This window comes from Bos taurus, chromosome X (genome assembly GCF_002263795.3).
Source record: "Bos taurus isolate L1 Dominette 01449 registration number 42190680 breed Hereford chromosome X, ARS-UCD2.0, whole genome shotgun sequence".
In the NCBI taxonomy this organism is placed as follows: domain Eukaryota; kingdom Metazoa; phylum Chordata; class Mammalia; order Artiodactyla; family Bovidae; genus Bos; species Bos taurus.
The window spans coordinates 95,386,763-95,414,285 of record NC_037357.1 but is presented as its reverse complement, the minus strand read 5'-3'; the positions used below and the strand labels follow the sequence as shown (position 1 = coordinate 95,414,285).

General features: G+C 36.2%; 1 protein-coding gene across 3 annotated transcripts in view; it reads left to right on the top strand.

The window, feature by feature from the left end:
• Positions 1-27,523, top strand: part of ZC3H12B (zinc finger CCCH-type containing 12B) — a 604,651-nt gene that overhangs the window by 166,131 nt on the left and 410,997 nt on the right. The window contains exon 2 of one of the 3 annotated variants that reach the window (XM_059883438.1): positions 25,717-25,775. The exons of the other annotated variants lie outside the window; for them this stretch is intronic. The gene's annotated coding sequence lies outside the window, so the exon portion shown is untranslated. The remainder of the gene's footprint in view (positions 1-25,716; positions 25,776-27,523) is intronic. 3 annotated transcript variants of the gene reach the window in all.

Sequence of the window (27,523 nt, the reverse complement as noted above, 5' to 3'; positions counted from 1 at the left end):
GAAGAACTGATGCTTTTTTACTGTGGAGATAGAAAAGAGTCTTGAGAATCTCTTGGACTGCAAAGGGATCATACCAGTCAATCTTAAAGGGAATCAACCCTTAGTATTCATTGGAAGGACTGATGCCAAAGCTGAAACTCCAAAACTTTGGCCAACTGATGCAAAGGGCCAACTCATTGGAAAAGACCCAGATGCTGGGAAAGATTGAGGGCATGAGAAGAGGGTAACAGATGAGAAGAAGATGGAATGGCATCACTGACTCAAAGAACATGAGTTTGAGCAAACTCTGAGAGATCTAAAGGACAGGGAAGCCTGGCATGCCACATTCCATGGAGTAACAAAGAATTGGACACAAATGATGGACTGTACTGAACTGAATTAAACTGATATGATATCTGTTTTTCTCTTTCTGACTTACTTCACTCTGTATAATAAGCTCTAGGTTCATTCACCTCATTAGAACTGACTTAAATGTTTTCCTTTTATGGATGCATTTTATTCCATTGTGTATATGTACTACAGCTTCTTTATCCATTCATATGCCAATGGGTATCTAGGTTTCTTCCATGTCCTAGCTATTGTAAATATTGTAAACATTGAGGTACATGTGTCTTTTTCAGTTTTGATTTTCTCAGGGTATATTGCTAGTAGTGGGATTGCTGGATCATGTGGTATTTTTTTAATTACTTTTTTTTTTTTTAAAGAGTCTCTATACTCTCTTCCATAGTGGCTGTATCTAGTTACATTCCCACCAATAGTACAAATATGTTCCCTTTCATCCACATCCTCTCCAACATTTATTGTTTGTGGATTTTTTGATGATGGCAATCCTGACCAGTGCAAGGTGATATCTCATTGTAGTTTTGATTTGCATTTCTCTAATTATGAGTGATGTTGAACATTTTTTCATGTGTTTATTAGCCATCTGTATGTGTTCTTTGGAGAAATGTCTGTTTATATCATTTGCCCTTTTTTTTTTTTTTTTTTTTTTTTGATTGGGTTGTTTGCTTTTCTGGGATGGAACTGAATGAGCTGCTTGTATATTTTTGAAATTAATGCTTTGACAGTTGTTTAATTTGCTATTATTTTCTCCCATTCTGAGGTTGTCTTTTCACCTTGTTTATAGTTTCCTTTGCTCTACAAAAGCTTTTAATTTTAATTAGGTCCCATTTTTTGTTTTCATTTTTATTTTAATTATTCTGGGAGGTGGGTTATAGAGGATCTTGCTGTTCTTTATGTGAGAGAGTGTCTGCCTATGTTTTTCTGTAAGAGTATTATAGTTTCTGGTCTTACATTTAGGTCTTTAATCTATTGTGAATTTATCTTTGTGTATGGTGTGAGGAAGTGTTCTAATTTCATTCTTTTACATGTACCTGTCCACTTTTCCCAGTACCACTTATTGAAAAGTCTATCATTTCCCTATTGTATATTCCTGCTTCCATTGTCAAAGATAAGGTACCCATAGATGCGTAGGTTTATCTGGGCTTTCTATCTTGTTCCAATGGTCTATATTTCTGTTTTTGTGCCAGTATCATACTGTCTTGATGACTGAAGCTTTGTGGTATATTCTGAAGTCAGAAAGTTGATACCTCTAGCTCCATTCTTCTTTCTCAAGATTGCTTTGGCTATTCCATACAAATTGTGAAATTTTTTATTCTAGTTCTGTGAAGAATAGCACTGATGATTTGATAGGAATTTCACTGAATCTGTAGGTTACATTTTGTCATTTTAGTCATCTTCACAATATTGACTCTTCCAATCCAGGTGCATGGAATATCTCTTAATCTGTTTACAACATCTTTCATCCATGGCTTATAGTTTTCTTATGCAAGACTTTCATTTCCATAGCTAGATTTATTCCTAGGTATTTTAAACTTTTTGTTGCAACTGCAAATGGTATTGATTCCTTAATTTCTCTTTCTATTTTTTCATTGTTAGTGCATAAAAATACAAGTGATTTCTGTGTATTAATTTTGTATCCTGCAACTTTGCTAAATTTACTGATTACCTATAGTAGCTTGGAGATAGTGTCTTTAGGGTTTTCTATGTATAATATGTCATCTGTAAACAGTGAGAATTTTATTTCCTCTCTTCCAATCTGGATTCATTTTATTTCTTTTCTTCTCTGAATATCATAGCCAGGACTTCCAAAACAGCATTGCATATTAGTGGCAAGAGTGAGCATCCTTGTCTTGTTCCTTATCCTAGAGGGAATGCTTTCAATTTTTCACTGATGAGGATACTGTTTGTTGTATGTGGCCTTTATTTTATTGAGGTAGATTGCTTCTAAGCCCATTTTTGAGAAGTTTTTATTATAAAGGTGTGCTGAATTTTGTTGAAATTTTTCCTGTATCTATTGAAATTATTATGTTTTTTTATTCTTCAGCTTGTTAATATGTGTGTCACATTGGTGGGTAAATAGATTTGCACATTTGAAGAGTCCTTGAATCCCTGAGATAAACCCAACTTGATCACGGTATATGATATTTTTCATGTGTTTTAAAATTCTGTTTGCTAGAATTTTATTGAGAATTTTTGCATCAATGCTCATCATCAACTTCGGCCTATAATTTCCTTTTTTTGTGATGTTTTTGCCTAGTTTTGGTTTCAGGGTGGTGGTGGCCTCACATACTGACTTTGGAAGTATTCTTTCATCTGAAATTTTTTGAAAGATTTTCAGAAGGATAGGCATTAACTCGTCTCTAAATGTTTAATAGAATTCACCTTTAGAGTCATCTGGCCCTGAGCTTTTTTTTCTGGGATGTTTTTGATCACAGTTTCTATTTCAGTGCTTGTAACTTGCTTGTTCATAGTTGTATTTCTTCCTGGTTCAGTCTTAGAAGGTTGAACTTTCCTAAGAATTTATCAGTTTCTTAAGGATGCCCATTTTATTGGCATATAGCTGTTCATAATAGTCTCTTATGATCCTGTGTTTCTGCATTGTCTGCTGTAACAGCTCCTTTTTCATTTCTAATTTTTTGATTTGATTCTTCTCCTTTTTTTCTTGATGAGTCTGGCTAATGGTTTGTCAATTTTATCTTAAAAAAAACCAGCTTTTAGTTTTTATTAATCTTTACTATTGTTTCCTTCAGTTGTTTTTCATTTTTTCTGCTCCAATATTTATGATTTCTTTCCTTCTACTAACTTTGGGAAAGTTTTGTTCTTTTCCAGTTGTTTTAGGTATAAAGTTAGGTTATTTATTTGATATTTTTATTGTTTCTTGAGGTAGGATTGTATTGCTATAAACTTCCCTCTTAGAACTGCTTTTAGTGCATCCTATATGTTTTGGGTCATGTTTTCATTTTTGTTTGTTTCTAGAAACTTTTTGATTTCTCTTTTTATTTCTTCCATAACCTGTTTGTTATTTAGAAATATATTGTTTAATCTCAATGTGTTTCTGTTTTTTACAGTTTTTTCCTGTGTAATTATTACCTAGTCTCATAGTGTTGTGGTCAGAAAAGATTCTTGATATGATTTCAATTTTCTTCAATTTACTGGGTCACTGATTTGTGACCCAAGATGTGGTCTGTCCTGGAGAATGTTCCATGTGGATTTGAGAAGAAAGTGTATTCTTCTGCATTTTGATGGATTATCCTGAAGATATTAATTAGGTCCATCTGGATCAAATGTCTCCTTTAAAGCTTGAGTTTCCTTATTAATTTTCTGTTTTGATGATCTGTCCATTGATGTAAGTGGAGTGTTAAAGTCCCCTACTATTATTGTTTTGCTGTCAATTTCCCCTTTTATGTCTGTTAGTGTTTGCCCATGTATTCAGGTGCTCCTATGTTGAGTGCATAAATATTAACAATTGCTATTTCTTCTTCTTCGATTGATACCTTGAATATTAAATACTGTCCTTATCTCTTGTAATATTCTTTATTTTATGGTCTATTTTGTCTAATATGAGATCTGCCACTCCAGCATTCTTTTGGTTTCCACTTTCATAGAATATATTTTTTCCTTCCTCCCACTTTCAGTTTGTATGTGTCTCTCAGTCTGAAATGGTGCTGTTGTACACAGTAAATATATGGGTATATTTTTGTATCCATTAAGCCAGTCTGTGTCTTTTGGTTGGAGCATTTAATCCATTTACATTTAAACTTATTATTTATATATATGTTTCTATTGACACTTTCTTAATTGTTTTGGGTTTGTTTTTGTAGGTCTTTCCCTTCTCTTGTGTTTCCTGCCTATAGAAGTCCCTTTAACTTTTGTTGTAAAGCTGGTTTGGTAATGGTTCAGTTCAGTCGCTCAGTCATGTCCAACTCTTTGCGACCCCATGAACCACAGAACACCAGGCCTCCCTGTCCATCCCCAACTCCCAGAGTCCACCCAAACCCATGTCCATTGAGTTAGTGATGCCATCCAACCATCTCATCCTCTGTCGTCCCCTTCTTCTCTTGCCCTCAATCTTCCCCAGCATCAGGGTCCTTTCAAATGAGTCAGCTCTTTGCAGCAGGTGGCCAAAATATTGGAGTTTCAGCTTCAACATCAGTCCCTCCAATGAACACCCAGGACTGATTTCCTTTAGGATGGGCTAGTTAGATCTCCTTGCAGTCCAAGCTACTCTCAAGAGTCTTCTCCAATACCCACAGTTCAAAAGCATCAATTCTTCGTTGCTCAGCTTTCTTTATAGTCCAACTCTCACATCCATACATGACCACTGGAAAACCCATAATTTTGATGAGACGGACATTTGTTGGCAAAGTAATGTCTCTGTTTTTTTAATATGCTGTCTAGGTTGGTCATCACTTTCCTTCCAAGGAGTAAGCATCTTTTAATTTCATGGCTGCAATCACCATCTGCAGTGATTTTGGTAATGGTACATTCTCTTAACTTCTGCTTGTCTGTAAAGCTTTTGATTTCTCCATCAATTTTGAGTGAGATCCTTTCCAGTTTGAGTAATCTTGGTTGTAGATTTTTTTTTTCCTTTCAATATTTTAAGTATAACCTGTCATTCCCTCCTTGTGTTCAGAGTTTTTGCTGAAAAATCAACTGTTAATCTTATGGAATTTCCTTTGTATGTAAATTGTTGCTTTTCCCTTGCTGCTTTTAATATTCTTTGTTTAATCTTTGTTAGTTTGATTAGTATGTATCTCAGTGTGTTTCTCCTTGGGTTTATCCTGCATGAGACTCTCTCTGCTTCTTGGACTTGATTGACTATTTCTTTTCCCACGTTGGGGACATCTTAGACTATAATCTCTTCAAAAATTTTCTCAGACCCTTTCTTTATCTCTTCTTCCTCTGGGATTCCTATAATTCAAATGTTGGTGTATTTAATATTGTCCTAGAGGTCTCTGAGGCTATCCTCAATTCTTTTCATTCTTTGTCCTTTATTCTGCTGTTCAGCAATTATTTCCACCATTCTATCTTCCAGCTCACTTATTTGTACTTCTGCCTTTGGTATTGATTCCTTCTAGAGTGTTTCTAATTTTAGTAACTTTGTTGTTCATCTCTGTTTGTTTACTCTTTATTTCTTCTATGTCCTTGTTAAATGTGTTCATTGATTCTTCTATTTTCTCCATTCTATTTTTAAGGTTTTGAATCATCTTTAATATCATTACTCTGAATTCTTTTTCAGATAGTTTGCCTATTTCCTCTCCATTTATTTGTTCTTGTGAGCTTCTACTTTTTTCCTTCATTTGCACAGTATTTCTCTATCTTTTCACTTTTTCTAACTTACTGTGTTTGAGGTCTCCTTTTCCCAAGCTTTAGGGTCATATTCCTTCTTCCTTTTGGTTTCTGCCTTCGGTGGGTAAGGTTGATCCAATGGTTTGTGTTGGCTTTTGTTGAGGATGACTTGTGCCTGCATGATGGTGTGATGAGGTGAGTTTCTTTTTTTTTTTTTCCTGATGGGTAAGGCTGCATGAAGTGGTATATTTTGGGATGTTTGTAAGAATCCTGACTGTTGATGATTGAGTTTGTGTTCTTGTCTTTCTTGTTACTTGGGTGAAGTGTCCTGCACTGGGTGCTTCCAGCAGTTGTGTGATGCTGGGTCTTGTATACAGCTGGAGGCCTTCGTGGGAGTTCTCACTAATTAATACTCCCTGAGCTTAAGAGTTATCTGGCAGTCTAGGATCTTGGACTCAGTGCTCCCACCCCAAAGATTCAGGTCCAATCTCTGGCTTGGGAACAGAGATTCCACAAGTCATTTGTTATGGCATTAAAGGAGGTTAAAACAAACACACAAAAACAAGAAACAAAAGATGAACCCAGACAAATTGTAAATACAAAATCAGACAAATAACAAAAACGATGGAACACACACACAAAACCAAAACAGTCCAAAGAAAGTACAAGAGAGGGACCTGGTAAGCAAAGGAAACCAAAAATGATATCAACAATTTAAAAACAAAGCTAGCTAAAACAGAAACTGGGCAGCAAACCAAAGCAGTGTCAACTGGGGAAAGAACAAAGAAAACAAAACCAACTAACAAACATTGTGAAGAAAAGAAGGAAAAGGAAGAAAAGTAAAGAAGTAAAAATAGAAAAGAGACATTAAATAGAAGCATGTGAAAGTGAAGTTGCTCAGTCGTGTCCAACTCTTTGCGACCCCATGGACTGTAGCCTACCAGGCTCCTCCATCCATGGGATTCTTCAGGCAAGAATACTGGAGTGGGTTACCATTTCCTTTTCCAGAAATATGAAGCATATAATATATATGCTTATATATATATATATATTACGACAGCAGGAAAAGAACAAGAAGAACAGAGTCAAAGAAAAAAAAAAAACTTTTGAGAAATAAAAAAATAAACAATACATCCCCACAGCACTGCAAAAAGGCCAATGTAGGGATAGAAGTATATAAAGGAAATAAAAAGTATTATTTAAGAAAAAAATCTCAATGTTGCAGTTCCTCTTAATTTTGGAGTCTCCCCTGTGGGTGGCTTTGGAACAGTGCCTTGTGATGATTTCCTGGTTGGGTGGCGGGGGGTGGGGGAGGGTGGGGCTTGTGCCTGTGTGTTCTGGTCAGTGGAGGTGGATCTTGTCTCTCTGAAGGGCCAAAGTGTCCAGTAGTGAGTTTTGGGGTGTCCATCGGTTCAGTATGGCTTTGGGCAACCTATCTGTTAATGTGCAGCATTGTGTTTCTGTTTTCTTGAAGATTGGCATGGGGCATCTAGGCACTGGGGCTTGCTGGCCTTTGGGTGGGCTTGGTTTTGGTGTTGAGATAGAGGTCTTTTGGAGTGCTCTTGCCTATTAATATTCCAGGCCAACAGTTCTCTGGTGGATCATAGTCTTGGGCTTGAGTCTCCCACCTCAGGGGTTCAGGCTCATTCTCTACTGTAGCTCCAAGACCTCACAAACCACAAAGTGCAGAAGACAAGTCCCCAAGACTTTTGGTGAAGGCAACACTCAACAACCCAAAACACCCAGTGAGACTTATACCATTGTCTTATAATATTTCTAGGAAGGTCTCTGGACCTGTTGTAGGCAGCGTTGGGTCAGTTCAGTCTCAGATCTGGCCGTATTCAAACTTGTATTTGCTTCTAAAGTTAACAGTGTCAATGTATGGCAAAAATCACTACAATATTGTAAAGTAATTAGCCTCCAATTAAAATAAATAAATTAAAAAATATATAACAGTTGCCCCTAAAGTCCATAGTCTGTTCCCTGCCTGGACATGAAGGATATGGCAGCAACAACTATGATGTACTGGGGAGTGCGTGGGGCAATAGAGACTATTGGATGCTGTTGCAGTCTGAAGTAGGTTGTGAGTTCTCCCAGAAGAAAAAAAGGCCGAATTCATAGGTCCCTAGGAAGAGCCAAGCTGTTTAAGCTCCCAGAAAGTTGCAGGCAGTAATCTGTATCTGCTCACAGCCTGGTGGTAGCTGCCATCAATGGGGTCAGGATCACATCAGTGGTGTTTTTGTCCACTGCCTCAGTCACCTTCCCCAGCTTTGGCAGTGGCAACCACATCTAATTCCACAGCTGTGTTGCAGTAGCCCTCTCAGCATATTCTCATTGCTGCCAGCCCCCAACCTCTCCCTGGGATCTTTGCTAGAGCCTTGGCACCACTCCCCCAGCCTCTGCTTGGGCAGAGGCTTGTATGCTGTTTCTCTTGACTCCTGACCCCTAACCTCTGGTCAGGGCTGAAGCTTGTGAGCTACTTATGGGCTGAGAAATTGGCAGCTGCATTGATTTCTGTGGTGAATTTTCTCTGTGCTTTGCCCTCTGAGTCTCTGCTATTGCATGGCACTCTGAGGTTTTATAGCTCCCCCTTGGTCTGGCCTGTGGAGTCGGGTGGGGGGGTTTCCTACTGCTTGGAAACATTTTCTCCTTTCCAACTCCCTCCCTCCCTTGTGACCCAAGCTCCTGTCCTGAAATTCTTTGTCTTTTTTTATATCTTTGTCTTTTGCCCTACCTCATTCTAAGGAGATTGGCTTGCCTTTTGGTGGTTTGGGGTCCTCTGCTGTCATATAGAAGTAGTTTTGTAGGAGTTGTACTATATTCTGATGAATTTTTTATTTATTTGTGGGGAGGCAGGTGATCTCCCTGTCTTACTCCTCCACCATCCTTTTTCTGTCTCCTGGAGTCTTCTATATGACTTTGATAGAAATCATCCCACTTTTCTCCATGCTAAAAGAGCAGATACTTGGTGCAAACGTCTGATTAGAGTACTCCATTTGCTTGGGTGGTGATTAGTTTAGTATTGATCATGTGACCTAAGTTGGGCCAAGCAAAATCTTGGAGTGGAAATGGAGAACATGAAAGAATGAACAAAGCTTGATCTTAAGGAAACTCTGTTTAAAGTTATTAAAATGTCATGAAATGTTTGAGGAATGTCTTGTGGTAAACTGAGGCTAACTTGAAAGGTCGTTGCATGTTGTATTGAGGAATGAGTAGAGTATTGTAAAATAAAAATCTAAATTGAATTAACTTTTACCATTGTACAACCTATGGAAGAGTTAAACAAGATTGTTACAAGCAGCAGCAAAAATACTTGATGATATTTGTTACTTTTAAAAATAAGAATTGCTTACAGCCATTTCACTGAGAAATTTTGAGTTCACAGATGATATAAGTAGAGCTTTATTTTTAGGTTTAGGAAAAGCAGTTTCCTAGTAACCGTATTTTAAGTTTTATTATTTTTTTTTACATGTAATATTGTCTTTATGTCTTTTATTGATCCATTTGATAGTGTATGGAATATAGTCTGAATTAAATAATTTAAGATTTCAAAAGGACACTATCCTCATAGAAGAAACTTATAATGACAAATTATGTTTTAAATCCCTAACACCTACAAAATAAAGCTCAAATTCCCTTTTCTCAATATTAGAGGCCTTCCACAATCTGGCCTCAAACTTCATTTCTAATATCTCTCATCATCATTTTGGTCTACATAAACCCTCCAGTTGTCAACATTGTTATTTAGTCTCTAAGTCGTGTCCAACTCTTTGTAATCCCATGGACTGTAGCTGTGGACTAGAATCCTCTGTCCATGAGATTTCTCAGGTAAGAATACTGGAGTGGGTTGCCATTTCCTTCTCCAGGGGATCTTTCTGACCCAGGGATAGAATCCACATATCCGGTATTGACAGGTGGATTCTTTACCTCTGAGCTACTGGGGAAAACTTGAATCCTCCTGTACTCAGAATAAAGACTATACACTTAAACATGTCATTCACCTTTTCTTGAACACCCACTCTACCTTTCTTAGCTACTTTTTTGGTACAAAGGTTACCCTTATTCTCCCTTCTTCTTGTCCATACTTTTCCCCCATTATTAACATCTTCCCTTAGTGTGGTACATTTGTTATAATTGATGAACCAATAGTAATACATTATTATTAGCTAAAGTTCATAGAGTAGTAGCAAAGTTCATAATTCGAAGGGTTCACTCTTTGTGTTGTATATCCTGTGTGTTTTGACATATGCATAATGATGTGTATCCACCATCACAATATCATATGGAATAGTTTCACTGCTTTAAAAATCCCCTGGGTTTTATCTTCTCTTCCTCCTTTCCATTGAGCCTCTGATTACCACTGATCTTTTTAGTGTCTCCATAGATTTGCCTTTTCCAGATTGCCATAAAGTTGGCATGGTACAGTATATAACCATTTCATATTGACTTCTTTCACCTTGCAACATGCGTTTAAGGCTCCTCCATGTCTTTCAATGGTTTGATGCCTCATTTCAAACAGTATTCCACAGTACTGATGTATCACAGTTTGCTTAGCCCTTCACCTATTGAAAAACATCCTCAGTCAGTTCAGTTCAGTTTAGTTCAGTCTCTCAGTCTTGTCTGACTCTTTGCAACCCCATGAATCGCAGCATGCCAGGCCTCCCTGTGCATCACCAACTCCCGGAGTTTACTCAAACTCATGTCCATTGAGTCGGTGATGCCATCCAGCCATCTCATCCTCTGTCAACCCCTTCTCCTCCTGCCCTCAATACCTCCCAGCATCAGAGTCTTTTCCAATGAGTCAACTCTTCGCATGAGGTGTCCAAAGTATTGGAGTTTCAGCTTTAGCATCAGTCCTTCCGATGAACACCCTAATAGCTTCCAAATTTTCACAATTTGAATAAATTTGCTAGAAACATTTCTGTGCATGTTTTTGGGTGGACATGTGTTTTAAACTCATTTGGATAAATACCAAGGAGGACAATTCCTGGATCATTTGAAAGAGTATGTTCAATTTTGTGAGAAACTGTCTTTCAAAGTGGCTATAACATTTTGCATACCTATCAACAATGAAGGTGAGTGCTTATGCTCCATATCCTCACCAGCATTCTGTGTTATCAGTGTTTTGAATTTTATCATTTTACTAAATGTGTAATACTATCTCATGGTTTTAATTCACAATTCCCTAATGACATATGATGCTGAGAATTTTTTCATATAACTATTTGTCATTTGTATAGCTTCTTTGGTGAAGAGTCTGTTCAGAACTTTGTTCACTTTGTAATTTTTTTTTCTTATTGTTAAATTTTAGTGTTATTTGTGCATGCTAAATCAATTCAGTCTTGTCCAACTCTTTGCAACCCCATGGACAGTAGCCTATCAGGCTCCTCTGTCCATGGGATTCTTCAGTCAAGAATACTGGAGTGGGTTACCAATTCCTCTTCCAGGGGATCTTCCCAACCCAGGGATTGAACTCCATCTCTTATGTCTCCAGCATTGGCAGGCAGGTTCTTTACCATGAGTGCCAACTTGGAAGTCTAGCATTATTTGTATTTGCTAATTATTTGAAGATATTGGTCTTTCATTAGACATGTGTTTTGCAAAAGTTTTCTATCAGTCTGTGACTTGTCTTTTCATTCTCTTAACAGTAGCTTTCACAGAGTAAATGTTATTCATTTTAATGAAGTCCAATCTATCAATTTTGTCTTTGATAGATTATGCCTTTTTTGTTGTATCTAAAAATTTATCACCAGACTAAAGGTCACCTAGATTTTTTGCCTGCTAGGGGTATTATAGTTTGCATTTTGTATCTAAGTCTATGATTCATTTTAAGCTAATTTTGTGAAAGGTGTGAAGTCTGTGTCTAGATTAATGTTTTTCATGTGAGGTCCAGTTTTTATACTACCACTGAATTCCTTTTGTTCCTATGTCAAAGACCAGTTCACTATATTTTTGTGGGTCTATTTTTGGGTCTTCAATCTGTTACTTTGATCTATTTATCTTTGTCAATAGAACACTATCTTGATTACTATACCCTCATACTAAATCTTAAAGTCAAGTATCAATCTTCTAATGTTGTTCTTCTCCTTCAATATTTTATTGACTATCCATTGTCTTTTACCTTAACTTCAGAAAAGTTTCTTGATACCCACAAATATCTTGTAGAGATTTTGAAAGGGATTTTGCTGAATCTATGAACATGGAATATCAACCCACTTATTTAGATCTTTGATTTCTTTCATCAGAGTTTTGTAGTTCTCTTTTATATGTATTTTGTACATATACTGTCAGATTTATACCTTGGTATTTCATTTTTTTAGTGGTAGTGTAAATGATGTTTTAAATTTCAAATTCTAATTGTCCATTGCTGATGTTTAACAAAGGACCTGAGTTTTCTCTTCCAGGTTTACTGAAATATAATTGACATATATCACTGTGTAAGTTTAAGATGCATAGCCTAATGATTTGGCTTACATCATAAAATAATTACCACAATAAGTTCAGTGAGCATCCACCATCTCATATAGATACAAAATAAGATATTTTTTCTTATGGTGAAAACTCTTGGGATTTACTCTCTTAACAACTTGCATATAAAACATACACCAGTGTTAATATTGTTAATGCCTTATGACTATACAGTGGAAGTGAGAAATAGATTTAAGGGATTAGATCTGATAGAGTGCCTGAAGAACTACGGACAGAGGTTCGTGACATTGTACAGGAGGCAGGGATCAAAAACATGCCTAAGAAAAAGAAATGAAAAAACGCAAAATGGTTGTCTGAAGAGGCCTTACAAATAGCTGTGAAAATAAGAGAAGTGAAAGGCAAAGGAAGAAAAGAAAGATACCCATTTGAAGGCAGAGTTCCAAAGAGAAACAACAAGAGATAAGAAAGGCTTCCTCAGTGATCAGTGCAAAGAAATAGAGGAAAACAATAGAATGGGAAAGACTAGAGATCTCGTCAAGAAAATTAGAGATACCGAGGGAATATTTCATGTAAAGATGGGCAAAATAAAAGACATAAATGGTTTGTACCTAACAGAAGCAGAATATATTAAGAAGAGGTGTCAAGAGTACACAAAAGAACTATACAAAAAAGATCTTCATGACCCAGGTAATCATGATGGTGTGATCACTCACCTAGAGCCAGACATCCTGGAATATGAAATCAAGTGGGCCTTAAGAAGCATCACTACAAACAAAGCTAGAGGAGGTGACAGAATTCCAGTTGTGCTATTTTAAATGCTGAAAGATTATTCTGTGAAAGTGCTGCATTCAATGTGCCAGCAAATTTGGGAAACTCAGCAGTGGCCACAGGACTGGTAAAGGTCAGTTTACATTCCAATCCCATAGAAAGGCAATGTCAAAGAATGCTCAAACTACTGCACAATAGCACTCATCTCACACACTAGCAAAGTAATGCTCAAATTGCCAACATTCACCGGATCATAAAAATAGCAAGAGAGTTTCAGAAAAACATCTGTTTCTGCTTTGTTGACAATTCCAAAGCCTTTGACTGTGTGGATCACAAAGAACTGTGGAAAATTCTTAAAGAGATGAGAATACCAGATCACCTGACCTGCCTCTTGAGAAATGTGTATGCAGGTCAGGAAGCAACACCTGGAACCGGACATGGAAAACAGACTGGTTCCAAATTAGGAAAGGAGTACATCAAGGATGTATCTTGTCACCCTGCTTATTTAACTTATATGCAGAGTACATCATGAGAAATGTTGGGCTGGATGAAGCACGAGCTGGAATCAAGATTGCAATGAGGAATATCAATAATCTCAGATATGCAGATAAAACCACCCTTATGGCAGAAAATGAAGAAGAATTAAAGAGTCTCTTGATGAAAGTGAAAGAGGAGAGTGAAAAAGTTGGCTTAAAACTCCACATTCAGAAAACTAAGATTGTGGCATCTGGTCCCATCACTTCATTGAAAATAGATGGGGAGACAATGGAAACAGTGACAGACTTTATTTTGGGGGGATCCAAAATCACTGCACATGGTGACTGCAGCCATGAAATTAAAGACACTTGCTCCTTGGAAGGAAAGTTATGACCAATCTAGACAGGATATTCAAAAGCAGAGACATTACTTTGCCAACAAAATTCCATCTGGTCAAAGCTATGGTTTTTCCAGTGATCATGTATGGATGTGAGAGTTGAATTGTAAATAAAGCTGAGTGCTGAAGAATTGATGCTTTTCAACTGTGATGTTGGAGAAGATTTTAGAGAGTCCCTTGGACTGCAAGAAGATTCAGCCAGTCCATCCTAATGGAAATCAGTCCTGAATATTCTTTGGAAGGACTGATGCTGAGGCTCAAACTCCAATACTTTGGCTACCTGATGCAAAGAACTGACTCATTTGAAAAGACCCTAATCCTGGGAAAGATTGAAGGCAGGAGAAGAAGGGGATGACAGAGGATGAGATGGTTTGATGGCATCACTGACTCAGTGGACATGAGTTTGTGTAAACTCCAGGAGTTGGTTAGGGACAGGGAGGCCTGGTGTGCTGTAGTCCATGGGGTCGCAAACAGTCACAGAGGACTGAGCGGCTGAACTGACTGACTGACTGAGTATAATATATTATTCATGTAAGTTTTATTCCTAATACTTATTTTTCTTAAAACTGTAAGTTTGTTCCTTTGGGCTATCTTAATTAAATTTCCTCCACACCTTCCCCTGTCTCTGGTAACCACAAATATGATCTATTTTTCTATGAGTTTGTTTGTTAGATCTTTTTTGAAGTACTGTTGACACACAACACTATGTTAATTTTTGGTGCACAACATAGTGATTTGATATTTACATACATTATAAAATGATTATCACCACCACACTATCTAGTTACCATCTGTCACCATACAAATATATAACATGGTTATTAATTATATTTTTCCCACAGTGTATATTATATGTCTGTAACTGACTTATTTTGTTACTGTAAGTAGTTTGTACCTCTTAATTTCCTTCACTTGCCTCATTCATCCTTCGGCCTCTCCATCTGGCCACCACCTGTTTGTTCTTTGTATCCATGATTCTGTTCCTGTTTGTTCACTTGTTTTGTTTTTCAGATTCCTCCTATAAATGAAATCCTATGGCATTTCTCCTTCTTTGTCTGACCAATTTCACTTAGTACATGCTGTTGCAAATAGCAATATCTCATTTTTTATCGCTGAGTAGTTTTCCATGTATATTCATACATGTGCCTAAGTATAAACACACACATGTATAATATATTGTATCATATATATTATGCACATTATTGTTATATATTATCTATATATATATTGTTATTATATGTCTTATTATTTATATATAATCTTCTTTAGCCATTCATCAATCAATGGGCACTGAGGTAAGCAATTGAGTTCAGTGTTGTGTTTGTAAATGTGATTGTTTCCTAATTTCATTTATATTTTAATTTTAACTTTTTCTAGACATATGGTTTCTCTCTTTATACTTATTTATTTATTGGCCACACCATAGCATAATTTCTGACCAGGGATTAAACCCATGCCCTCTGCAGTGGAAGCACAAAGACTTAACCACTGGACCACCAGCAGGGGAGTCACAATTTCATTTTTAGGTAGTTTGTTATTAGATTATGGAGACACAACTGGATTTTGTATATTGATTCTCTGTTCTGTGACTTTACCAAATTCATTGATAACTTCTAATAGTTTTTAGATGGAATCTTTCAAGTTTTCCATGTATAAGGACATGTCATCTGACAACAGAGACAATTTTACTTAACCCTTTGCAATAAAGATGGCTTTTATTTTTAATTGCTCTAGCTAAGACTTCACTGCTATGTCAAATGCAAGTAGTGAGAGTGGACACTGTTATCTTGTTTTTGATCCTGGCCAAAAAGCTGTAATACTTGAATATGATCTTACCTCTGATCTTGTCACACACAGCCTTTATTATGTTGAGGTACATTCCATCTATGCATAACTTGTTAATATTTATCATGAAAAGGTATTGAATTTTGTCAAATTCTTTTTCTGCATCTATTTAGATGATCATATTATTGTAATCTTTTGTTTAAGTGATGTATCACATTTATTGATACATCCCCATAGCCCTAGGCAACCATCACTTTAGTTTCTTTCTGTATGAATTTAATTACTACTTTTTTAAAAATATATTCAGGCACTGCAATGTTTGGTGCATATATTTTTATGATTATACATTCCTGGTGAAAAGAACCTTTTATCATTATGTATCTTTCTTGTACTGGAGAAGGCATTGGCACCCCACTCCAGTACTCTTGCCTGGAAAAACCCATGGACAGAGGAGCCTGGTGGGCTGCCATCCATGGGGTCGCTGCGAGTCAGGCACGACTGAGCGACTTCACTTAATTTTTTACTTAAAAATCTATTTTATCTGCTATTCGTTTAGCCACATCTGCTCTCTTTTACTTACAAATTACATGGAATATCTATTTCATCAAAGTGACTCAATTGTAAGCAGCATATTTTGGATCCTGTTTTTATCCATTCAGTTAATCTGTGTGTTTTGATTGGGGAGTTTAATTCATTTAGATTTAAGTTTTGATAGGGAAGGGCTTACTATTGCTGCTTAGTTAATATTCTGTATATATTTTGTCTGTTTTAATCCATTTCTTCTCTTCATTTTAGTGTGTATATTTTATAGATAATTTCTGTGCAGTTACCGTATAGGTTATGTAAAACATCTTAAAATTATAACGATCTATTTGAAAGTGGTATCAAGTTAACTTCACCTACATACAAAACTCTACTCATTTAAAGATCTTTAAAGCTCTAAAACCCCTACTTTAGTGATGTAAAAAATTATAGAAACCATCACAATATTGTAATTATCCTCCAAGTTAAAAATACAATTAAAATTATATTTTATATATTAAAATAGTTATATAAATTTGTATCCATTAATATACACATATTTTATGCCTTTGTCTTTAAATTCTATAAAATAATTTAAAGTAGAATTATATACCAAAATTATAATAATATAGTTATTTATGTTTGTCATGTATTTACTTTTACTGGAGAACATTATATTTTCATATGGCTTCATGTAGCTGGCTAGTGTCATTTCCTTTCAATGTGAAGGACTCCCTTTATCATTTTTTCTATTGCATGTCTAACTTTTATTTTTCTTGGAAAGTCTTCATTTCTCCTTCATTTTTGAAGGACAGCTTTGCCAAATATGGTATTTTGGGTCAGCATTTTTTGTTGTTTTTGTTGTTGTTGCTGCCCTTTGAATATATTGTTTCACTGACTTATGGCCTGCAAGATTTCTCCTGATAAATCCTCTGAAAATCTTAGAGAGATGCCCCCTTTTATGTGGCAAATTGCTTTTCCCTTGCTGCTTTCAAGATTCTCTGTTTGGCTTTGACTTTTGACAGTTTGATTATGTGTCTTGGTGTGAATCTCTTTGAGTCTATCCTGTTTGGAGTTTGTTGAACTTACTGAATTCTTTATTTTTATTTTTGTTTTTTATAGCTTTTTTTTTAATTTTATTTTTAAACTTTACAATATTGTATTAGTTTTGCCAAATATCGAAATGAATCCACCACAGGTATACATGTGTTCCCCGTCCTGAACCCTCCTCCCTCCTCCCTCCCCATACCATCCCTCTGGGTCGTCCCAGTGCACCAGCCCCAAGCATCCAGTATTGTGCATCGAACCTGGACAGGCGACTTGTTTCATACATGATATTATACATGTTTCAATGCCATTCTCCCAAATTTCCACCCTCTCCCTCTCCCACAGAGTCCATAAGACTGTTCTATACATCAGTGTCTCTTTTGCTGTCTCGTATACAGGGTTATTGTTACCATATTTCTAAATTCCATATATATGCATTAGTATACTGTACTGGTGTTTTTCTTTGTGGCTTACTTCACTCTGTATAATAGGTTCCAGTTTCATCCACCTCATTAGAACTGATTCAAATGTATTCTTTTTAATGGCTGAGTAATACTCCATTGTGTATATGTACCACAGCTTTCTTATCCATTCATCTGCTGATGGGCATCTAGGTTGCTTCCATGTCTTGGCTATTATAAACAGTGCTGCAATGAACATTGGGGTACACGTGTCTCTTTCCCTTCTGGTTTCCTCAGTGTGTATGCCCAGCAATGGGATTGCTGGGTCATAAGGCAGTTCTATTTCCAGTTTTTTAAGGAATCTCCACACTGTTCTCCATAGTGACTGTACTAGTTTGCATTCCCACCAACAGTGTAAGAGGGTTCCCTTTTCTCCACACCCTCTCCAGCATTTATTGCTTGTAGACTTATGGATCGCAGCCATTCTGACTGGTGTGAAATGGTACCTCATAGTGGTTTTGATTTGCATTTCTCTGATAATGAGTGATGTTGAGCATCTTTTCATGTGTTTGTTAGCCATCTGTATGTCTTCTTTGGAGAAATGTCTATTTAGTTCTTTGGTCCATTTTTTTTTTTTTTTTTTGATTGGGTCATTTATTTTTCTGGAGTTGAGCTGTAGCAGTTGCTTGTATCTTTTTGAGATTAGTTGTCAGTTGCTTCATTTGCTATTATTTTCTCCCATTCTGAAGGCTGCCTTTTCACCTTGCTAATAGTTTCCTTTGTTGTGCAGAAGCTTTTAAGTTTAATTAGGTCCCATTTGTTTATTTTTGCTTTTATTTCCAATACTCTGGAAGGTGGGTCATAGAGGATCCTGCTGTGATGTATGTCGGAGAGTGTTTTGCCTATGTTCTCCTCTAGGAGTTTTATAGTTTCTGGTCTTACATTTAGAACTTTAATCCATTTTGAGTTTATTTTTGTGTATGGTGTTAGAAAGTGTTCTAGTTTCATTCTTTTACAAGTGGTTGACCAGATTTCCCAGCACCACTTGTTAAAGCGATTGTCTTTAATCCATTGTATATTCTTGCCTCCTTTGTCAAAGATAAGGTGTCCACAGGTGTGTGGATTTATATCTGGGCTTTCTCTTTTGTTCCATTGATCTATATTTCTGTCTTTGTGCCAGTACCATACTGTCTTGATGACTGTGGCTTTGTAGTAGAGCCTGAAGTCAGGCAGGTTGATTCCTCCAGTTCCATTCTTCTTTCTCAAGATTGCTTTGGCTATTGGAGGTTTTTTGTATTTCCATACAAATTGTGAAATTATTTGTTCTAGCTCTGTGAAGAATACCGTTGGTAGCTTGACAGGGGTTGCATTGAATCTATAAATTGCTTTGGGTAGTATACTCATTTTCACTATATTGATTCTTCCAATCCATGAACATGGTATATTTCTCCATCTATTAGTGTCCTCTTTGATTTCTTTCACCAGTGTTTTATAGTTTTCTATATATAGGTCTTTAGTGTCTTTAGGTAGATATATTCCTAAGTATTTTATTCTTTCCGTTGCAATGGTGAATGGAATTGTTTCCTTAATTTCTCTTTCTGTTTTCTCATTATTAGTGTATAGGAATGCAAGGGATTTCTGTGTGTTGATTTTATATCCTGCAACTTTACTATAATCATTGATTAGTTCTGGTAATTTTGTAGTGGAGTCTTTAGGGTTTTCTATGTAGAGGATCATGTCTTCTGCAAATAGTGAGGGTTTTACTTCTTCTTTTCCAATTTGGATTCCTTTTATTTCTTTTTCTGCTCTGATTGCAGGAACAAGACAAGGGTGCCCACTTTCACCATTACTATTCAACATAGTTTTGGAAGTTTTGGCCACAGCAATCTGAACTTACTGAATTCTTATGTGCATTTCTTTCCTCGAGTTTGGGGCATTCTTGTGCATTATTGCTTCAAACAAACTTTGTGCTCCTTTTGAACTCTCTTCTCCTTCTGGGACTCCCATACTGAGTGTATCAGTCCTCTTGATGGTTTCATACATGTTCCTTTAGGCTCTTTAGCAGTTCTTCATTCTGGTTTTTTTTTTTTTTTTTTGCTTGCTTCTGACTTAATATTAAGTAACCTTTCTTCAAGTTTTCTGATTCTTTCTTCTGACTAAGCGAACTTTCTTTTGAATCCCAAATAAAATTTCAATTCAATTATTATATTTTTAGCTCCAGAATTCTATTTGGTTCCATTTTATCATTTCTCTTTGTTGATATTCTTATTTTGTTCATGTGTCATTCTCCTCATTTCATTTAGCTTTCTATCAGCATTCTCTTAGCGCATTAAGCATTTTTAAGATGGCTCTTTTAAATTATTTGTCAGGTAAATCAGAGATTTGTTGTTCTTTAGGATCAGTTTCTGGAGATTAATTGCATTCCTTTAATTGGACTCTTTCCCTCTCTCTTTACCTTGTAATCTTTTGTTAAGATTTTGACATTTTTAAAAACCTCCACCTTTCCCATCCTTTACAGACTGGTTTTGTACAAGTAAAGACTTTCTGAAGTCAGCCCAGCTAGAGATTCTGGGATCTCACCAACCTTTTCTAGGGATATGTCCACAATGGACTTGTGCATACATTTTTGTTACATTGTATACAACTTCTTTTATCTTTCTTAATATCCCTGAGAGTCTCACCCCTACTTCTTCTCAGGAGATTTTGGTTTAAGTTTCTATTGTATTTCTTTGCCTGTAATCTGTTGCTCGTCTGACACCTACCTGCTGAACTTCAGGCTTATTGTTGCTGTAATATATGTCCCCGTGTTTACTTTTGTTTTCATCAGCCCTTGCCGTGGTATTCAAACAATGCTGTTGTTCTCACTAGTGCTCCAATTCAGTCAGAAGATAAAATAGGCCTTTGGGAAGCCTCAGACAAGCCAGAAATTTGGACACAAGTTCTACTCTTTACATCTCAGGAGTGATCCGTGCTGCCATCACAAAGTCTGCAAACAGTAAATGCTGGAGTGGGAACCCTCTTACACTGTTGGTGGGGATGCAAAGTGGTACAGCCACTATAGAAAACAGTGTAGAGAGTCCTTAAGAAAAGGAAATAGAAGTGCCATACAACCCAGCAATCCCACTGCTGGGCATACACACCGAGGAAGCCAGAATTCAAAGAGACACATGTGCCCCAATGTTCATTATAGCACTCTTTACAATAGCTAGGACATGGAAGCAACCTAGATGTCTGTCAGCAGACAGATGGATAAGGAAGTTGTGGTAGATATACACAATTGAATATTAGTCAGCTTTAAAAAGAATGCATTTGAGTCCGTTTTGATGAGGTGGATGAAACTGGAGCCTATTACACAGAGTGAAGTAAGTCAGAAAGAGAAACACCAATACAGTATATTAACACATATATATGGAATTTAGAAAGACAATAACAACAAACCTATATGCAAGACAGCAAAAGAGAAACAAATATAAATAACAGACTTTTGGACTACGTGGGAGAAGGTGAGGGTGGGATGATTTGAGAGAATAGCATTGAGACATGTAAAATAGATGACCAGTGGAAGTTCGATTCATGAAGCAGAGCACTCAAAGCCGGTGCTCTGGGACAACCCAGACGGATGGTGGGGAGGGGGGAGGTGGGAGGGGTTTCAGGGTAGGGGACACATGTACACCCATGGCTGATTCATACCGATGTATGGCAAGAACCACCACAATATTGTAAAGTAATTAGCCTCCAATTAAATAAACAAATTTAAAAGAAAGAGTGATCCATGAACTAGGAAGCTTACTCCCAATTATGCAGTGGTGAACTGGGTAGGGAGAGGGGCCCAGGTAGCAAAATACTGTGAATTTTATACCCTTTTGGTGCAGGTTTTTTTTTTTTTTTTTTTTTTAGTCTTGCATTTGCTTGTGTGCTGAAGGTTCTTGACTGGTTTCTAGAGTTATCACAAAGGTAGTTCAGTTCTTATATTTTTGTTCACTTAGTGTCTCTGTGGGGGAACAAGGGTCTGGACTTTCTTTTCTTAGTCCACCACCTTGTTGACATCACTGCATCCACACCACTTTGACAGTATTTATTTGATATTTTTTGTTTGCCCTTAAGTAAAAGAACAAATCAGATTAGAGAAAAACTGCTATTCTAAATTTCATACTAACTTTCGTTTCACTTGGTCTTCCATGACAATCACAAAGGGATTTCCCAATAAATATAGTGTCTGCAGAATATTTAGCTTTTACTAAGGGTCTCTGTCACTTTCTATTTTCATTTAATCAAGAAAACATTTATTCACCACAGTACTGACATTTACTGTCTAGGTACAAAACATTCTTTTAGGTACTGTGAAGAATAAAAAGATATGAGTTTGATTTTTCTGAGAATTTACTTAGTCTACTAACAAAATGATTTGCTCTACTTTTAAACTTTTTCTTTTGAAATGACTTCAGAGTCACAAGAAGTTGAAAAGATAGTATAGAGGGATCATCTGTATCCTTCACTTTGTTTATTGATTACATGTTACCTAATTATAGTATAATGCCAATAGAGAAATTAATATTGATATAAAGTATGTATATAAATCTGTATTATTTTGTCACACATGTGGATTCATGTGCCTAAAACTGTAATCAAGATATAGAACTATTAGATCACCAGAAACATCCCCCTCTTGCTCTCCCTTTATAGTGACAACTTCCCCCCTCTTCTGCTCTTTTACTATGCCTATCAAATATTTTACATTTCTACAATTTTCTTTACGAATACCATATTTTATAAAATCTATCATACAGTATGTGATCTTTTGTGATTTTTAAAAACTCATCATAATGCTCTTAAGATTCATCCAAGTTTTTCTGTGTACCAATAACAATCCTTCTTCTGGTGGTCCAGATGGTAAAGAGTCTGCCTCCAATGTGGGAGACCTAGGTTCAATCTCTGGGTTGGGAAGATACTCTGGAGAAGGAAATGGAAATCCACTCCAGAATTCCTGCCTGGAAAATCCCATGGACAGAGGAGCCTGGCAGGCTGCAGTCCATGGGGTTGCAGAGTCAGACACAACTGAGCAACTTCACTTTCTTTCTTTTCTTCTTACTGAGTAACATTCTATAATACAGATGTACTTCAGTGTGGTGTACCTAACATAGGATAGATTGGTTGTTTTTCGTTTGGGGCTATTGTGAATGAAACTATATGAAAAACTGTGTTCACCTGTGTGTATGGACATGTGTTTTCATTGGATATATGCCCAAGAGTTTGGTTATTAAGTTATATGTTTTTTCTATGTTTAAGTTTTTAATAAGTTGTCAAACTTTTCCACAATGGAGGTACCATTCTATATTCCCATTGTAATGTATAATATATTAATGTTTTTTTTTTCCTGAAAAGTTGACAGCATTTGACATTGTCAATTAATTTTTTGGCTATGCCACATGGCATGTGGGATCTTAGCTCCCTAACCAGGGATTGAACCTGCACCATTTGCACTGGAAGCATAAAGTCTTAACCACTGGACCACCAGAGAAGTTGCAATATTGTCATTTTTAAATTTTAATTATTTTAATAAATATATAGTGATAGTTCATAGTGTTATTACTTTGCAGGGCTTCCCTGGTGGCTCAGAGGGCAAAGTGTCTGCTTGCAATGTGGGAGACCTAGGTTCAGTCCCTGGGTCAGGAAGATCCCCTGAAGAAGGAAATGGCAACCCACTCCAGTACTCCTGCCTGGAAAATCCCATGAACAGAGAAGCCTGGGAGGCTACAGTCCATGGGGTTGCAAAGAGTCAGACACGACTTAGCGACTTCACTTTAATCCTTAACCCTTTAATGGCTGATGTTGAATATTGTTTCATATACTTGTTTGCCATCCACATTGCCTCTTCAAAAGGTCTGCTTATATCTTTTCCCATTTTCTTACTAAATTTTTTGATTTTCTTCTGATGAATTTTGAGAGTTTTTATTTATTCAAGATATGTCTTTTGTAAGACCACATGATTTACCAATATTTTCTCAGGTTTGTAGCTTGTCCTTTCTTCTTTGAAGAAAAAAAGGTTTTTATTTTATGAAAACCAAGTTACTGATATTTTTTCTATGGTTCTTACTTCTGATATCATATCTAATAATCCTTAATGAAGACCTAGCTAGATCTTGAATAAAATCTCCTGTGTTATCTTGGAAAAGATTCATAATTTTATACATAAATCTATGATTTATTTTTTCTGCCATTTGAATTATTATTCATTTTTAGCTCATTTTTTTTAATAAAGCATGAGGTTTATTTGGAGGTTCATCTATTTTTTTTTTTTTTGGTTAAAGAATAACCAATTGTTCCAGCATACAAACAAAAAAAAAAACTATCTCTAATTAGGCCAAAATTTATGGGACCATTTTTGGGTTCTCTGATTCCCTTGATCTATGTCTATCCCTGTGCAAGTGCCACTTAATCTTGATTGCTGAGGCTATGAAATACATCTTAAAAATAGATAGAATGATTTCTCTTACTCTATTCTTCCTTTCAAAATTATTTTAGCTATTCTATTCCATTGTTTTCTCTTACCCATTTAAAAATAATCTTGTCTATATTTATGGAAACTCTTGCTGGGATTTTGATAGTAACTGCACATAACTTGTATATAAACTTGTGTAGAATTGACATATTTACTGTGTTGAGTGTTACAATCCAGGAGTGCATTTGGTATTGTCTATTAATATTTATTTAGATCTCTATGGATAGCTTTTATCAGTGTTTTGTAGATTTCAGCATATCTTATACATGTTTTATTAGTTTTGGAAACAATTGTAAACAATATCACATTTAAAATTTTATTTTCCATGTATTCATTACTAGATATAATAAACAAATAATTTTATGTTGATCTTATACCCTGAAATCTTTGTATATACTTTTGCATTTTGTGTAAACAACCATCAAATAAGGAGTTTCGTTTCTTTTTTTAATGAAGTAAAGTTGCTTTATAATATTATAATAGTTCTAGGAGTAAAGCATCAGTTCAGTTTAGTTCAGTCACTCAGTTGTGTCTGACTTTTTGTGACCCCATGGACTGCAGCACGCCAGGCTTCCCTGTCCATCACCAACTCCCGGAGCTTGCTCAAATTCATGTTCATCCAGTCAGTCATGCGATCCAACCATCTCATCTTGTCTTCCCCTTGTCCTCCTACCTTCAATCTTTCTCAGCATCAGGGTCTTTTCCAATGAGTCAGTTGTTTGCATCAGGTGGCCAAAGTATTGAAGCTTCAGCATCAGTCCTTCCAATGAGCTTTCAGGACTGATTTCCTTTAGGACTGACTGGTTTGATCTCCTTGCAGTCTCAAGAGTCTTCTTGAACACCACAGTTCAAAAGCATCAATTCTTCAGCTTCCAGCTTTTTTTATAGTTCAACTCTCATATCCATATATGACTACTGGAAAAATCATAGCTTTGACTAGAAGGACCTATGTTGGCAAAGTAATGTCTCTGCTTATTGATATGCTGTCTAGGTTTGTCATAGCTTTTCTTCCAAGGAGCAAGCATCTTTTAATTTCATGGCTGCAGTCACCATCTGCAGTGATTTTTGAGCCCAAGAAAATAGTCTTTCACTGTTTCCATTGGAGTAAAACATAGTGATTGAGTATTTTTGTAGATTACACTTCTTTAAAGTTAACAAGATATTTGATATAGTTCCCTGTGCTACACAATAAATCCTTATTGCTTATCTATTTTAAATATCGTTGTTTTTAATCTCTTAATTCCATACAACTAATTTATCCCCACCACCTTCCCTCTCCTCTTTAGCAAACAATTGCTTGTATTCTATATCTGTAAGTCTGTTTCTGTTTTGAATATATACTCATTTGTATTATTTTAAAATGCCACATATATGTAATATCATATAGTATTTTTCTTTCACTGTCTTCCCTGATGACTCAGATGGTAATGAATCTACCTGCAATGCAGGAGACCTGGGTTTGATCGCTGGGTTGGAAAGATCTCCCAAAGAAGGGAATGGCTGTCTACCCACTCCAGTATTCTTGTCTGGAGAATTCCATGAACAAAAGAGCCTTGTGGGCTACAGTCCATGGGGTTGCAAAGAGCTGGCTATGACTGCATGACTAACATTTTTCACTGTCTAACTAATTATATTTTCTAGGTTCATCCACATTGCTGCAAATGGGAGAATTAATGTCTTTTTTTTGTCTAAGTAATATTCCATTGTACATGTTTAATCATATATATTTTAAAATATAAATTTATTTATTTTAATTGCAGGTTAATTACTTGACAACATTGTATTGGTTTTGCCATACATCAACATGAATCCACCACAGGTATACATGTGTTCCCCATCCCGACCCCCTCTCCTTCCTTCCTCTCCATACCATCCCTCTGGGTCGTCTCAGTTCACCAGAGCCCCAAGTATCCAGTATCATGCATTGAACCTGGACTGGTGATTTGTTTCATATATGATATTATACATGTTTCTATGCCATTCTCCCATAGGCATTTGGGGTGCTCTCTTTGTCTGGCTACAATAGAGATGCTGCTATGAACTTGGAGTGCATGTCTTTTCAAAATATTAGTGTTTTCATTTTTTCTGGATATATATCCAGGAGTTGAAATGCTGAATTATATGGAAGCTCTGTACTTAGGTTTTTGAGAAACCTCCATTCTGTTTTCCATAGTGGCTGCACAAAGTTACATTCTCATTAATAGTGTAAAAGGGTTCTCTTTTCTCCAGATGTGTTTGTTTTAGTCACTCAGCCATATCTGACTCTCTGTGACCTCACAGACTGTAGCCTGCCAGGCTCTTTTATCCATGAAATTTTCCAGCGAGACGATTGGAGTGGAATTCCATTTCCTTCTCCACATACTTATCTATAAGTTTTATTGTAGAATTTTTGATGATAACTATTCTGACAGGTATAATATGGTATCTCATTGTATTTTAATTAACATGTCTCTAATAGTAGTGATTTTGAGCATCTTTTTATGTGGCCATTAACTCTGTATGACTTATTTGGGGAAAAAAAAACTCTATTTGTATCTTCTGCCTAATTTTTGATTGGGTTGTTTGGTATTTTGCTTGTTTGTTATTGATTAGTATGAGTTGTTTAAATATTTTGGATATTAACTCTTTTTCAGTCACAAAATTTGCAAATAATTCATCCCATTCCATAGGCTGTCTTTTCATTTGTCTCTGTTCTTTTTGTTGTTGCTGTTGTTGTTGTACAAAAGCTTAATTATGTCCCATTTGTTTATTTTTGCTTTTATTTCTTTTTCTTTGAGAGACATATTTTAAAAACTATTGCTATAATTTGTCAAACTGTTCTGCTTATGTTCTCTTCTAGGAGTTTTATTATTTCAGGTTTTACATTTAACTATTTAATCCATTTTGAGTTTATTTTGTATTTCATGTCAGGTAATGTTCTAACATCATTGCTTTATATTTAATTGTCTAATTTACTCCAGGATGACTTCTTGAAGAGAATGTCTATTTTCCATTGTGTATTCTTGGCATATTTACCATAGATTAATTGGCCATAGGTACTTGTGTTTATTTCTGGTTTCTCTATTTTGTTCCATTGGTCTATGTCTGTTTTTGTGACATTACCATGCTTTTTTCATTACTGTAGCTTTGTGCTATATTCTGAAGTTAGGGAAGGTGATAATTCCAGCTTTCGTCTTTCTTTTTTTTTTCTCAAGATATCATTGAATATTCTCAATCTTTTGTGGTTGCATATGAATTTTAAGATAATTTGTTCTCAGTTCAGTTCAGTAGCTCAGTCATGTTCACCTCTTTGCAACCCCATGGGCTGCAGCACTCCAGGCTTCCCTGTCTATCACCACTCCCAGAGCTTGCTCAAATTCATGTCCATTGAGCCATTCATGCCATAATATCTCATCTTCTGTCATCCCCTTCTCCTCCTGCCTTCAATCTTTCCCAGCATCAGGGTATTTCCCAATGAGTCAGTTCTTCACACCAGGTGGCCAAAGAATTGGAGTTTCAGCTTCAGCATCAGCCTTTCCAATGAATATTCCAGACTGATTTCCTTTAGGATGGTCTGATTTGATCTCC